Source organism: Durio zibethinus, chromosome 1, assembly GCF_047325235.1.
Source record: "Durio zibethinus cultivar Kanyao isolate XHJ-2024 chromosome 1, ASM4732523v1, whole genome shotgun sequence".
In the NCBI taxonomy this organism is placed as follows: Eukaryota; Viridiplantae; Streptophyta; class Magnoliopsida; order Malvales; family Malvaceae; genus Durio; species Durio zibethinus.
This window is the reverse complement of record NC_143162.1, coordinates 32,301,461-32,317,655: the sequence shown is the minus strand read 5'-3', so window position 1 is coordinate 32,317,655 and position 16,195 is coordinate 32,301,461. Positions and strand designations below refer to the sequence as shown.

The 16,195-nt window shown below is 29.9% G+C and overlaps 2 pseudogenes across 1 annotated transcript; both read right to left on the bottom strand.

Moving 5' to 3' along the window:
• Positions 1-373: 373 nt before the first annotated feature.
• On the bottom strand, positions 374-9,555 carry LOC111312352 (uncharacterized; annotated as a pseudogene). Its single transcript, XR_016344759.1, has 8 exons — positions 8,598-9,555; positions 8,068-8,072; positions 3,314-4,283; positions 2,485-2,540; positions 2,162-2,395; positions 1,763-2,054; positions 1,048-1,244; positions 374-714 (listed from the first exon to the last, which is right to left on the bottom strand). The product of XR_016344759.1 is annotated as an uncharacterized LOC111312352 (transcript).
• Positions 9,556-12,701: 3,146 nt separating this feature from the next.
• Positions 12,702-15,663, bottom strand: LOC111311262 (pentatricopeptide repeat-containing protein At4g18520, chloroplastic pseudogene; annotated as a pseudogene).
• Positions 15,664-16,195: the final 532 nt, after the last annotated feature.

The window sequence follows — 16,195 nt, the reverse complement described above, 5'->3', positions numbered from 1 at the left end:
TTTGATGCATATGATTATTAATAAAATAAAATAATAATTATCTTATGTCATGTTTAATTTATATTTTAAAAAAAAATAAAAGATTACAAAAAAAATTAATATCCTTTTAATATAGGATTAGTTAATCCTCCTCAAGTGAAGAGGATTATTTTTAATCCATAAAATTAAACTTATATGTCTAATTATACTCTTAAAATTTATATCAATAATTTAAATTATATAAATTTTAAATAAAAATATTTTTGACAAATAAATAAATTATCATATTCTAATTTTTGCATATATCAAACACAAAATAAGATGATATTATTTAATTTAATCCTATTTATAATCTTATTTTATCTTATCTTATCATAATCTTGTGTATCAAATATGATCTTAAACCACTTGGTATGTAATTTGATAAAAAAAAAAAAAAAAAACTGTAGCCCGACCGATATCTAAAGCAGCATGAATCTTCAAGTTTAACAAGGTAACTATTTATATTTCCCTAGTGAATATTTTGTAATGGGAACTTGTATGATCAAAGTATCTGGGATATAGAAAGAAGTAGTCTAACCCTAACAGTTCAATCCCCAATCATACGGCTGGTATATCACCTTCAACTGAGCATCAGCAAGTTTCTCGAGCAAAGCTTCAGAGTCAGTTGGCTCCAAGTAATTTGAGGCATGTTTTAATACCTCTACCTCATTCTTGCCAAAATCAACACTAAACCTGCTTGTTGATTAATAGCAAGCAACATAAGTTGTTATCCCAGAAGTATATAAACAAAGCAGCAAAAAATTATAAGCTTAATATATTTATAAAATCTCTTGATAACCAAGAAATTGGTATGCATTTGCGTCATCCAACTTTTATTTATTTGAAGAATATCACTTTACTACAGCTTGGTCCTTGATGGCCTTTATGTTAGAGACCTTTATTTTAGAATGCATGCATGTGTCTAGGGAAAATTTTAAAATCTGATTTTACCTCCTGACAGAAAATAAAGGTCTCGGGGAGGAAAAATGAATTTGTGCAACAAGAACCCCTCTTGAAATAACTTACCATTTGAGGATCTTACTAACATATGCAACCTTGCCGCTCAAATCAACAAGAAGTCCACCAGCTCTTAAAAAATCCTGAGCTGCATCCATCAGCTCTTTATCAATGTTTCCAGGGGAGTAGCATCAAAGAGCAGGCCCAGATCGGGTACCAGAAACCAGGGCAAAGTGAATTAGAGGCTCAGGATAGGGTAGAGCCACCTAATAAAAATATATAACATTGGAATGAGCTAAAATTGAATTTCCACATGAGACATTCAACTAACTCTTGATGATGAAATATGTTTTTTTTTTTATTATTGGTACATTATGATGAGATATGTTTTAACAAAACCTATTCTGCCTACACCCTTACAAGCCTGAAGTCAACTTAATTAACTACCTAGCAGAGGATTGTGAGGTGAAGTCAACCTAATCAACTAATCAACAGAACATTGTGAGGTAACTTCATACGCACAACCTTGGTTCTTCCTTTTGAAACAATAAGGAAATCGAAAAGAACACCAAATTTTAAGGATATGAGAAAAATATTCAACACAGGTTCTAAAGGTTATATTCATTTCAATAGTTTCTGCCAACAAATAAAGCTTTGTATTTTCAACCGGTTTTCATAATTAACAGAAAACCATGTAAATAAACTAACCAGGAAATGCAAACCTCTAAAACAGTGGCTAGAATAATAGTGTAACAGTAAGCATCAATTTTACCCACAGTCTTACCTCCAACCGTTTATCTTTTACACCAAATGGTTTCAAAAGATTGTATGGTGGCCTGTGATTGCCCCTTAAAATGCCATTCTGAATAGATGTAAGTGAGTATGTGCACCCAATAAAAACATACTTGAAGTCTCCAAACAGCTTCCTTCGTTCCAATGGACCAGCAGGATGACCACACACTATTATTGCATGGATGGCTGTCATATTGTACAAATTTATGAAGAAGGTGAGCTTCTCCTCCCCTGGCATATCCTGCACTTCTACTCTTTGGAGCTCTTGAACTATTCTTAAGCACCTAAAAATGTTTGTCCAGTAACAATGAATACTTAAGCATTAAAAAGAAGCAAACAAAGTTTTGAAGATACTAGAGTGAGCAATATCATACAGTAAGAGGCATCAAACCTTGCAAATTCCTCACTTCCATGAATACTTCGATAGTCAACATGTCTTCCATCTCCTGATGCATAGGATTATATAATGGCATAAAGCAAAAATCTCAACCTTGATACAATTTCAGTGATGAGCTTTGGCTTCAGTTCAATTATACCCCTCGGAATGTTGTGACATTGAGATGACACAGTAGTATCATGGTCCAAGAACCGATACAAGTGGTTACCATCCTCAAATAGATTCTCACTATTATAAAGCATCATCGTGAAAAAAAAAATTATATGGATTTTCTACTACAGATTAAAAGTGTTACACAAACAAAGACGTGGACTCACTCCAGAACATGTCGAAAGAAGAGTTCACCGGCAAGCTTTCGCCCAAATTCAACAGCCTGTTCCACAATAACAAAGGAAAGGGGAGGGGGAGTTAATAGTGATATAACAACATCCAAACATGTACAAAAAGAGCAAGCAGACAATTTTAAATTTTAAACTCAAAACCAGTGGTAATCTGATTTGATCGGTCAAAAACTAAAACCTATGCAATAAATAAAATCTCTCAAAAGCACCCATTTAAAACAGAAAAGCAAGAGGATAAGGAAAAAGAGGAGTTATTATTGCAATATGTATTACTATTTTTAAAACTGTTAATCATATGGTATCACAAGACATGATGATAGAGATAATATTGGCATCCACGATATGCGTACTTATCCTTATCTAGGTTTTCATCTGATTGCTAGAAAGTAGAAATGGAGGATGGAAAGAAAAAACATCAAGGAAACTTTCAGAACTTAAGTAAAAGGTCAATTGTTGCATCTTTTAATCAGACTGCAATAAATATCAGTAAAGGGTCTACTGAAGAGTACTTTTTGACGTGCAAGAATTAAATTAAAAGCCATCAACTATAATGAGAAGTTCATACATTTTTCAAGTTCAAAAGAACCAACATTTTACCATGCTGCAAAGAAATATTTCCTTGGTTTAACTTTGCATTCACCATAGGAAACCACTGAAAGAGTGTTCTGATTCAGGAAATCTTTGGTCCTAACTCCATATGGAGAAAACAATAATAGTAATAGAGGGCAAAGACCATGCAGTAAACAATTATCACCTTAAATTCACTATACTGGTCCCAGAAAACATAATAAAAATCCCAACTAACCTCTTCCCTTTCAAAGTACTGATATTCTGATAGGAAATCCACTGCTTCAGAACCTAGAAAACAATTAGTGAACCTGCGCATCTTGTAAAACTGATCCTTAACAACAATAGCCGCTTTCATTGTTTGGAGAATTAGAGCTAGTTCATCAACAGGTCCATTACTAGACACATCATCTTCACCAGAGAGAGGTGGTAAAAGAGCTTCAACTGATGGTGCTTCAGTAATAAAAAAATCAATCTTTTCATCAAGCTTGCCAGACTCATCTAAGTCTTTGAGTTCGCTCAAGCCTCCAATCAATACGTCATTAAAGAAAACCTTAGGAACAGCACAAGAACCAGAGAATTGCTCTAGCTCCAATTTTCTACTGGGATATACATCAATGTTGATCCCAACATATCTAAGCCTTTTCCTGTAAAGAAACGACCTAACTTCTCTAGAATCTTGGCATCCTAACCTTGAATACAATATAATTTTTCCTTTAGTGACAATAGGTATAAGTGAATCTTCAATGATATTTTCTCCCTGCTCAACTTTGCTTTCTGCATCAGCATCAACTGACATCTTAATGTAGTTTAGGGGATTTCAAGCAGATCTTTCTGCAGTTTTTGGAGATATTGCAGTTTGTTCCCCAAGTTTAGCAGAATCTGAAGTGTCCTTATCAACATCAACAGGGACCTGTTCAACTTCATCCTTTTTACAGAAAGGCAACTCAGGACATTGGTCACTGCAACTGCACCCTTCTCCTTGACAAAATTCTTAAGTGCCACTGCTTTCTCAGGCCACACAGATCCCTCTTCCTGATCACTATCTAAGGAACGAGTTGATGAACGCCGGTTAGCCTCCATCCCAGGAACCTCTATGCTATCAAAGACAGGTTCTGGCTCCTTCTCCACAAGAACTTCTTTTGTAGGCTCATTCATTTCTACTTGAGATTTAGAATTTGAATCCCCATCCTTACTCATTTTGTCACCTTGTTAAACATATGGAAAAACTAAGAAATAAAACTGTGTGAAAAACTAAGAGTAAAAACTGAATGTATATTGAAAAACTGCTTATTAAGAATTATACAAGCACCTTAAGTTTATATACAACTAACTAGGAGTTAAACTAGGAAACTAAATTTGCCAAAAAACTGATCCTATAATTGAGGGATTATTTATCTTAATTTTTTGTTCTTAATTCTATGGATACAAATACTTAATTCTAGAGATACAACTATAAATATATAGATTACAAGATTACAACCAGTTGTAAATAAGTGTTTTCCCGCACTCCCCTTTAAGCTGATAAATAGGTGTTTTCTATTCCAGCTTGGAAATAATTTCTTAAAATGTTGCAATGCTGAAACCTTTAGTCGACGCATCTGGAAGTTGACCCTTGGTTGATACATACGGTGTGCAAATCAACCCATTGTCTAATTTCTCTTTTATGAAATGTTGGTCTACTTCAATGTGTTTTGTTTTGTCATGTTACATAGGATTGTGTGCAATGCTTATTGTAGACTTGTTATCATAGTAGAGTCTCATTAGTCTATCCCACTTGATCTTCAAGTCTTCTAGGATAATCTTTAACCATTGTAGTTCACAAATTCTTTGAGCCATTGCTCTAAACTCAGCTTCAGCACTTGATCTTGCCACCACATTCTGTTTTTTACTCCTCCAAGTCACAAGATTACCACCTAAGAAAGTGCAATAGCCTGAGGTGGATCTTCTATCAGTTACTGAACCTGCATAACCAGCATCTGTATATGCTTTTAGAACTAGTCTTGAATTTCTTTTGAATAAGATACCTCTCCCAAGATTGGCCTTCAAATGGTGTAATACATGGTAGACAACCTGTAAGTGTACTTCTTTAGGACTATACATAAATTGACTTACCAAACTCACAGCATATGCTATATCAGGTCTAGTATGTGAGAGATAAATGAGTCTTCCAACTAACCTTTGGCATATCTTTCTATCTACAACAACATCTTCATTAGTTTATCCAATTTTATGATTAGGATATATAAGAGTATTTGCAAGTTTACATGCGAGCTTCCCAATTTCCTTCAGAAGATCCATCACATATTTTTATTGTGAAATAAAAATACCATACCGTGAGTGAGCTACTTCAATTCTCAGGAAGTACTTCAATCTCCCTAGCTCTTTTATCTCAAATTCTCTAGCCAAACACTGTTTTAAAGATTCTCTCTCTTTTTCATCATCTCCAGTTACAATTATATCAACATACACTAATAGCACTATGACTCTTCTTGAATCAGAGTGCTTGATAAACAATGTGTGATCTCCTTGACTCTGTTTATATCCCATTGCTAACATCACTTTGGCAAATCTCCCAAACCAAGCCTTAGGAGATTGTTTAAGGCCATATAAAGCCTTTTTCAGCTTGCATACTTTGTTTACTTCTAGATGACCTCCAAATCTCGGTGAAACCTTCATGGATACTTCTTCTTCCAAATCACCATGTAGAAAAGCATTCTTTACATCAAATTGTTGAAGCTGCCAATTGTAATTTGCAGCCAATGATAACAAAATCCTAACTGTATTCATCTTAGCAACTAGAGCAAAAGTTTCCTGATAATCCACTTCTCAAGTTTGAGTGTAGCCCTTAACCACTAACCTGGCTTTATACCTTTTAACAATACCATCCGCCTTATATTTTACAATGAAAACCCATCTACACCTCATTAAATTTTTTCCTTTAGGCAACTCTATCAGTTTTCATGTCTTATTTTTCTCCAAGGCCTCCATTTCTATTTTTATGGCTTGCCTCCATTGCTTATTGGATAATGCCTCGAATAATTAGAGATTTTTCATTTGACACAAAATTAGAGATTGGGTATAGTGGAGGCTTAGTACATTCTCTAGTTCCTTTTCTAATGGCAACAGGCAGATCGTAATCACTAGTTATAGTTTTAGGAGATTCATGCTCATTTTGAGAAATAGAGTCAAAGATTGTAGTTACCTCATTTCCAGAGTTAGGATCAAGTTCTTAGATTGGCATTGGTTCAGGATCTAGAACTTTCCTTCTTGAGTACACCTGTAATTCCTTCATAAAATCAAGAACAATATCATCCTTTATCACATCTTCTGTGTTTGGAAAGGGTTTAGACTCAAATTTAATGTTTGACTTAGGCTCAGTAGAAACAGGTTTCAACTCTAAAGAATTAATGGGTGAAAATGTTAAAGAAGAGGATAAATCAAGCAAAAAAAAATCTTTATCCTTATCTTCTATGAATGAAGTCTCCCTCTGAAGATAAGGTTGAATAAAAAATAGTTTGCTTTCTTTAAAAGTGACATTTGCAGATACATAAAATTTTTTGGTTGGAGGATAATAACACTTATACCCTTTCTGAGTTGATGAATATCCCACAAAAATGCACTTAATTGCTTTAGGATCCAACTTCCCTCTATTGTGACTGTGAACATGAACATATGATGTACAACCAAATATCCTAGCTGTGAGATTGTTTGTAGTATTAAAGTTGGGATAGAATTGTGAGAGTAGTTTCATAGGAGTTTTCAATCCCAAAACCTTTGAAGGTAACTTATTGATAATATGTGTGGCAGTGAGAACAGCTTCCCCCAATAGGATTTGCGTATGTTTGCTTGAAAAAATAAAGCTCAGATTGTGGCTAGTAAATGACTGTTTTTCCTCTCTACCACTCTATTTTGCTGTAAAATATTAACACAAGATGACTCATGAATAATCCTCTCTTTTTAGAAATAGATAGATAAACTCTGGTTAAAATAGTCTTTTGCATTATCAGACCTAAATCTCTTGATTTTCACTCCAACTTGATTCTAGATCATGTTTTGGAAGCTTAAAAACACACTATTCACATCTGATTTAGATTTAAGTAAAAATATCCAAGAGACCCTGGTACAATCATTTATGAAAGAAACAAACCACCTTGCACCTAAAATATTAGGAATTGTAGAGGGACCCCATAGGTCACTATAAATCAAGTAAAAAAGAATAAAACTTCTTTTATTGTTAACTGGAAAAGACAAACGTCTATGCTTTGCAAGTTTACAAACATTACAATGAAAATTTTTGGCATTTAATCCTTTGAACAAAGAAAGAAACATGTTTTTCAAAGTTCCAAAAGAAGGATGTCCAATACGAAAATGATAAAGCCAGATTTTGTCTTTATTAGGAGATTTTTCAGAAAGAAATGACAAAGGTAAACTATTCTTGATATTACTTGTGTTGTTTGATGTCTCAATATAGTATAGTCCATCATTCTCCTTAGCAAATCCAATCATTTTTCTTGAACTCTGGTTCTGAAGTTCACAATAAGAGGGATAAAAAGTCACTTTACAGTTCATATCTCTGGTAAGTTTTTATATAGATATGATATTAGTAAACAATCTAAGAACATGAAGAACATTTTTAAGAACAAACGAGAGATTAATTTCAACATCTCCTAATCTTGCCACCATAGTAAGTGAACCATCTACAATAACAATTTTCTTATTACTAGGTTACAGGGTATATGTACTAAACTTCTGTGATGAATGTATCATATGGTCTGTGACTTTGGAGTCAATGACCCAAGAACTCACAATAGGCTTAACCGAGACATTTAATCCATAAGAACTAGAAGCTTTACCTGAACTAGAGATCTTACCCAAAGAACATACCCCAGTAGGTTTTTCAATAGGCTTCTCAGCTTCTCAATTTCTTCTCTGTCCAACCCTCATTGGTTCCGAGACATCTGTAGTACTTCGGTGATTTTCTCAGTTGACACTTCCTCAAATTGGGTAGTAGTGGTATCTTTTTTTGAACTGAAACAAATTTTAAGGTATAACCAGAAATGACTCTTAGCAATGAAAGCTAAAGAAGGAAAAAATAAAATAACTATGAAGGGCTTAACAGGGTTTGGCAATGAAGGCCTTAACGAGGTTCAACAATTAAGGCCTAAAATAGAAGTCAACAATGAAAGTTGAAAATTTAACTTCCCAAGAAGAGCCTAAAGCTCTGATACTATGTGAAAAAACTAAGAAATAAAACTGTGTAAAAAACTAAGAGTAAAAAGTGAATGTATATTAAAAAACTGCTCATTAAGAATTATTCAAACACCTTAGGTTTATATACAACCAATTAGGGGTTAAACTAGAAAACTAAATCTTCCTAAAAATTGATCCTATAATTGAAGGATTGTCTTTCCTAATTTTTTTTCCTTAATTCTAGGGATACAAATACTTAATTCTAGAGATACAACTATAAATATACAAATTACAAGATTATAACCAACTGTAAATAAGTGTTTTCCCACAGAACATGTTTTTCATCATTGTATAAATTGTCCCCAACAGCTCCAGATTCCAAGACTATTCTGATCCCTATTGTCACCCACCCGTTTTGTCCATTACCGTCATCTAACTTATTAATCTCATCTTTGATGATGTTCAGACTTTGTATCTCCTCTATGGGTTTCCCCTGATCTTTGTGAGTACCACCAGTATTTCCCTCTAGTTTTTCACCAACTGGAGAATCTGTTATATTTTTGTCACCGGAATTTTCCTTTTCCATAATGTCAGCAATACATAAGTTTTGTCATCCAACTTGCTAAAACATGGCCCTTAAACTTTTAATTGCTCTAGTACTTGTTGCACACAAGAATTTAAAATTTTCTTTGCAGATTCCTGCAGGACGTTTGTACATAACTTAGCCAAATTCAACACAAGACCAATTCCATTATGGATAAAATTTGAATAATAAGATCTCACACACAGAGTCTTTTTTTTTTTGGGTACATTACACAGAGTCATATTTGAAAGTAGATAACCACACCAAATCTGCTTGATAAAGACCAAGTTCTCCAGGTTTCACTTTTTGGCTATTCAAACGGTTAGAACAAACAGGAAAAAGAATATGATAAATATGGAATGGTTTATCAATATCAATCTTACAAAAATTATCAACATCTGAATTTGGGTATATAGGTTCTTATTCATTGATTTTCCTAGAGACATTGACTTCTTGTATCATTCTGAAACCAGCAATATAAATATAAGCAGACCTATTTAACCAAATCTTTTACTCACAAAGTACTCATGATGAGATATTGTCTCAAAGCATTAGCTACAATCTAACAAGGAAGTCAAGTCATAAAGCTTTAGAACTCGACCATAGTTAAACAAGTGGCTTAATGTTAAATCCTACATGATGTAAGTAAAGCAGGAATATGTAGGCATAATACCATAATTCTAAAAACATAAATGTCAAAGGCAAAAGAAACTAGCAGATAAATGCATCTCATGTGGCCAAAACAAAAGGATTAAAATAAAGACCAAAGTATTTTCCTTTTCCACTTCAGATAGTTCAAAATCAAATGACAAAAAGACTAAACCTCAAATCCTTAACACTTGATCACGTTTTCATTTCATTATAAGACTACTTAGCTCTCCCAAAAAAAATGAAAAAAAAAGTCAATAAACCCTAGAAAATTATCAGTTGATAAAAAGAAATCAGGGTTTTGCGAGTTAACGTAATGGAAACAATGAAAATCGAAAATGAGAAAGGGAGAGAGCGAGAACTTACAGATTTGGAGAGAGCGAGGTCGTGTTTGTCTGAAGAGAAAGGATTAATGGAAAGAAAAATTAATTAAAAAAAGAGGAAATTAATTAATAAATAAGTTATGGAGTTACGATTTTCTGTTTTGAAGGGGGATTGAATTGAAATGAAAGCGTAGGATAGGGGATGAACTTCAGTGGTGGACACCAGCGGGAGAAGCAGGAACTCCGTGGGCTGGTTTTTTTGTTCTTTTATTACTATCACTTTTTGGTTTTTAGATTTTAGGACCCCCATATCCTCTTTGTGTACTTTGGACACCCCAACTCTTGATTTGTTTTGCAAAAAACCCCTTCATTGTTTCCATTATTATGGATCAACCCAATTTCTTTTTAAATTTTCATAAAAATCAACCCATTTAAGAAATGTACCATTGGTAGATCTTTGCCTAATTTCTACAAGGTAAAGGCTCGCCGCTAACCAATATACCAATAAAATTATTGATAAAATAAAATGATAATTATTTTATATTATATTTAATTTATATTTTAAGAAATATATAAAATTATAAAAGAGATTAATCATTCTTTTGACATAAGATGATTCAATCATTTTAAAGTAAAAAATATTATTTTTAATCTATAAAATTAAATTTAAATATCTTATTATATCTTAAAAATTATATCAATAATTTAAATTATATAAATTTTTTAAAAAATAATTTTGATAAATAAATAAATTATTTTATTATAATAATTGTATACATCAAACGTAAGATAATATAATATTACTTAATCTAATATTAATCATAATATTATTTTATTCTATCTTGTTATAATCTTATATATTAAACATAGTTTAAAAGTATAAATGAATTAGCTATTAGTACTTTAGTATTATCATATAGTCAAAAGATAAAATTATAGAATTTTACAAAGGAATACTTTTAAGACACTTTTAAGTTTAGTTAATATTTTATTTATAATTAATTTTTTCATCAAATATAGAAATTGATAGTTAATATATTGATTATCAATTCATTAAAAGAAAATATTATTTAATATAATAATTTTAAAGAATATTCTTAAGACAGTCATCAATAAAACTTTAAAGTTATAATTTTGAATTATTGATCTTTTTTATAAAAAAATTATAATTTAAAAATAAAAGAAATGATCATAAAATGTTGTTATTGAATGATTGTATAAATTAATTAAATTAAATTAAACTCAAATTTTAATTGAAGATATTTTTTATTGTTTTGATATTTATGATTTTTGTAGACAACCCTTAACAATGAGATTAGAAAAGGGTAAGAAATTTATCTTATAGATGCACTATTACTTCTTAATGGATTATATTGTTTTGATACAACTTGTTAGCATAAAGTATAATAGTATTGAACACAACTTGTTAAAACTATAGCACAACTTTTGATTTTGGGTTTCGTGTATTTAACTTTTGGCTTTTATGTTGTGAAAGTTTTCAAAGATAAATGACACATTTTATGAATATATTTTGCTTAATTATTAACACTTCTTTGTGTTGTAAAATGTATTGGATTACAGCGGTGAACGGGTGAATGAAGTTAACAAACTTTTTTAAGTGTCTCTCAAACACATGATTATATATTGCGTGCAATGGCTACATGAAAGTAGCTCTCTGTTTCTCGGGCATTGCATGTGATGATTACATTCAAAGGCAGGTCCATGAATAAATCTCCAGAGTCCAAATGCATTGATATGAGTTTTTTTAAGAAATGTACGTTAAAATATTAAAAATAAAGTCTTAAAACTATTTTATTTTTTAAATAAAATTTTATATTTTTATTATATTTATAAACATTTTTATGTTTTAATTTTTATTCAAATAAACTTTTATTTCAAATAATTAATGTCATAAATAAATTTTTAATTATAATAAAATATTTAATATAATACATAAATTATAAAAATTTTTAATGAGTACTTTAATTATAAATACTTTAATGAATGTGCTACTCATTTTTAATGTGATTAACTTCAAATGATAACACGTGACAAATAAACAATCATAAATATATTATATTAATTATTATATTTATTAGTATTTTTTTATGTTAATTTTTATTCAAATAAACTTTTATTTCAAATAATTAATGTCATAAATGATTTTTTAATTGTAGTAAAATATTTAATATAATACATAAATTTTAAAAATTTTTCATGAGTACTTGAATTATAAATATTTTAACAAATGTGCTACTCATTTATAATGTGATTAACTTTAAATGATGATACGTGAAAAATAAATAATTATAAAAATATTATATTAGTTAATAATTTTATAAATTTATATTAAAAATTTTTAAAATTTAGATACCACACTAAATATTTTACAATAGTTTAGAGGTTATTCATGATATTTATCTTATTTCAAATAAAAGAATGATTAATTTTAAGAGATTATTTAGATACAAATTAAAAAATTTCAGAGTTTATTTAGATATAAATTAAAGGTTAAAAATTTATTTAGGTGCAAATTAAATATTAAAGATTATTTAAATGTAATAAAAATATAAAAGTTTATCTAAATAAAATTATAAAATTCTAAGGGCTTTTTTTATTATTTTAACCAATCTAATTGGAGTAGAATTGTTTTAAAAGCGTTGTATGAAGACTATAATGTTTGGAAAAATTTTATGTAGAAGTGTTGTAGAATATTAAAAAATATTTTATAATATTTTGTGTTTTTTAATAGATGAAAAAATAAAATACTCAATTTTATTAAAATAAACCATAAATTTTTAGATGAAATAAATAAATAAAATAAAAGATATTTTTACTAATTCTCCTGCCCCGATTTCCCTTAAGCCTTTGACCTCCTATATACCAAAAAAATGAAAAAAAAAACAAATTAAAAAGACAAATGTGTAAGCAGAGGACAAATTTCTGTAAATTTGTCTAAAACCTCATTTTTTTGAAGTTTGTATGAATGTAGAGTTACATGGTGTTTAGTTTACAAAGGACATGCCTACATATATGTTCCTGTTGCTGGAGTGATAGTCACCGCTTACTATGATAAAAAACTTGTGACAGTTATATAGCTCGCAAGAAACAGCACTGGTGCCAATATTTTCCCTTTGTCTTCTGCTCTTCGTCTGGCATAACTTTCTTCACACACGAGGGCAAGCCATGGCTTAATCGGATATCAGTATAACATTCTCTTGAACTGTTTTTTTCCCTTGTCCATCCTATATACAACCTCCATTAATGGAAATAATTTTGACAAGTCCAACTCCATGCCTTCATAAACAAGTTTACACCTCAAGTGCTCACCAGGCCAATTAGGTCGCCACTAATATTTTCGTGGAAGGCTCTGCATCCCACTTAATATCTCCACATGCAATAAGAACTGTAGTGAGGATATAATCATCTACTTCAAAACCATCTGCTTCCATTCGATACATGAGCTGCAAAGCTTCTCGACATAGTCCATTCCTTGCATAACCCATGATCATAGCCTTCCAAGATACCAAATTCCGTTTTGGCATCAAAAAGCCTCTGATTCAAAACCGCATTATTAAAGCACTACCCGCAAACATATTAGACAAGGCAGGAGTTTTATTTGCAAAGGAGTAAATTAACTTCCCTTTTGAAACAGCTTCAAGCTTAGCACAAGCTTTCCAATCTGAAGAATAGCTAAAAGAGTTGGGTTCTACACCTTCATCCATCATGTCCTTAAAAAAAAATCAAGAGTCTCAGCCTCATGCCCCAAGTTTGCACAGCCAGAAATCATGGGAGTCCATGAGACAACATCCCTAAGTGGCATCTCTTGGAGGACCTTGGAGGCAAATGTTGTACTCCTCACATTTATAGTAGAACCATACTAGAGTGCTTCCTTTGTACATATTCGTTTGGATATATTTTCTTACTATTTGTGCATGGATTTCCCCGCCCATAAGTATATCCCTCACTGAACCACGAGCCCTGAGTATTCCTATGATGGTAAAGTTATTAGCAATTACATTTCGTTACTTCATTACTCGAAAAAGACTAATGGCATCCTCGCCAAGCCCCTTCCTAGCATACCCTGCAATAATGGAAGTCCGTGTAACAGTATTTCTACTCCTCATCCCATTAAACACAATTCTAGCATCCAAAATTTCCCCGTATTTTGCATAAACATCCACAAGAGAAGTCCCTACAACAACATCATTCTTGAACATCTTTTTCATTATAGCGCCATGTTGTTGTCTCCCTGATTTCAATGCCTTTTCCTCTCTACAAGCCTTCAAAACACTACAAATTGTGAACTCATTAGGCCAAAAATCATCACTTATCATTCTCAAAATCATTGAGAAAGCCTCCTTCCCATATCCTTTTTGGGAGCAAGCAGTTATCATAGCTGTCCAACAAACCACATCCTTCTCTACCATCCCACGAAACACAAGAAAAGCCGTCGACAACTCCCCACATTGCGCATAAAAATAAAGAACGGCACTATCTGCAATCAAATACCTCCAATTCCCTTTCAGAATACACCCATGAATTTGTCTCCCTAACTCAAAATCCACTTTCCTAGTACATATACATCACACAAACAAACATCTTCCCATTCCCACGAACCCACTTGAGATCCAATCCCCAAACAACCTCAAAACTTCATCATCAAAACCCAACTTCGAGTACCCATGGATCATCGCCGTCCAACCAATAACATTTCTCTACGCCATTTTATCAAACTCCTTTCGAGCTTCGATTAACTTCCCTTCGAGCTCCCATTTCACATTTCCTGGGCTTTCAGAAAGGAGTGGTTCTAAAAACAACTATTTTCTTCCTCCTCAAACTTTTTTAAATTACTTCTATATAAAATTATTTAATTATCTTTCTCTTCTTTTGTTTTAAGTTTTTTAATTTGTATACAAAAGTTACAAATTCAAAATTTTTTTAAAATTTGTGAATAAACTTTTAAAAATTTTCAAATTCACATATTTAAAAGCTTAAAAGTTTCTATTTCAACACTTTGAAATAAAAAAAAAATCTAAAAATTCACATATATAAATTTTTATATTAATTTATAAATAAACTTATAATTATTTGAAACAATTTATATTTTTTTAAAAAAATTTTCGAGATATTTTTCTTAACTAATTTTTTAAAACTTTAAATGTATTTTTTTAATAAACGTAAAATTAAATAAATTATATAACTTAATAAAAACGCATAATAAAAAATTTTAAAATTAAAATAAGAAAATAGTTAAATAATTTAACTTAAAATTAATTTTAAAAATATATATGAAATGATTAAAAAAAAACTCTTACAAAGTCAATAGGACTAAATCCGCCTAAGTCTTTTCACTTCACACCCCAATTTTTTTTTCAAAAAAATTTGTAAGTGAAATTATTTAATTATATATTTGTTTTGCAAAAATTTTTAAAAATGAATTTAAAAATAATCGTAAACTTTTCTTAAAATAATTTTTTAAAAAATCATAAAATTTTCAAAAAATGAATTTATGGAAGGTAAGAAAATGAAAATTTAAAAAAAATTACAAAAAAAATTTATTAATTAATATAATAAAAAACTTATTTTTAAAAAATCATAAATTTTAAAATTAATAAAAAATAAGTTGATTTATTATTTTGATTTTAAAAAAATAATAAAATTTTATGAAATGCTAATTAAATATTTCATATATTAATATTACAAGAAATGACAAAAGAATTATAAAGCTTTATAAATATCTAAAAATTTTAGAAATTGTACAAATAATATTATTTAATATTATATAATTTTGTTAAAATTTAATATGTTAACTGAATCAATTGATTGTGATAAGTACATAAAGAGATTTTTTTAAAGAACTTAATTTAATTAGAATTATTATAAAATTTTAATAATCGATATAAAAAATATTAATTAAAAAATATGAATTTTAAATTTATAAAATATTAAAATAATAAAATTAATTTTTTATTAATTTTAAAAGTTATAATTTTTTTAATAATTATTTTTTCATTATTAATTAATAAAAATTAAAAAAAATTTCCTTTTTATAATTTAAAAAAAATTTTCATTATCTTACCTTTCTAAAATAAATTTTTAAAAAGTAATATAACTTTTTGAAAATTCATTTTTGAAAAAAATTTATAATTTTTTAGAAATTTATTTTTATTTTTTAAAAATTATAAAATTTTAAAAAATTATGAAAAGAGTAATTAAGTAATTTTATTTATAAAAAAATTAAAAAAAATTAAAATATGGAGAGAAAAATTAGAATTGCATTTAGTACCTCAATCCAACCAGAACGTTCGGCTAAAAACTATAAAAAGACCCTTTTGCCACTAAGCCACAAACGACGATGTCGTTTCAACCA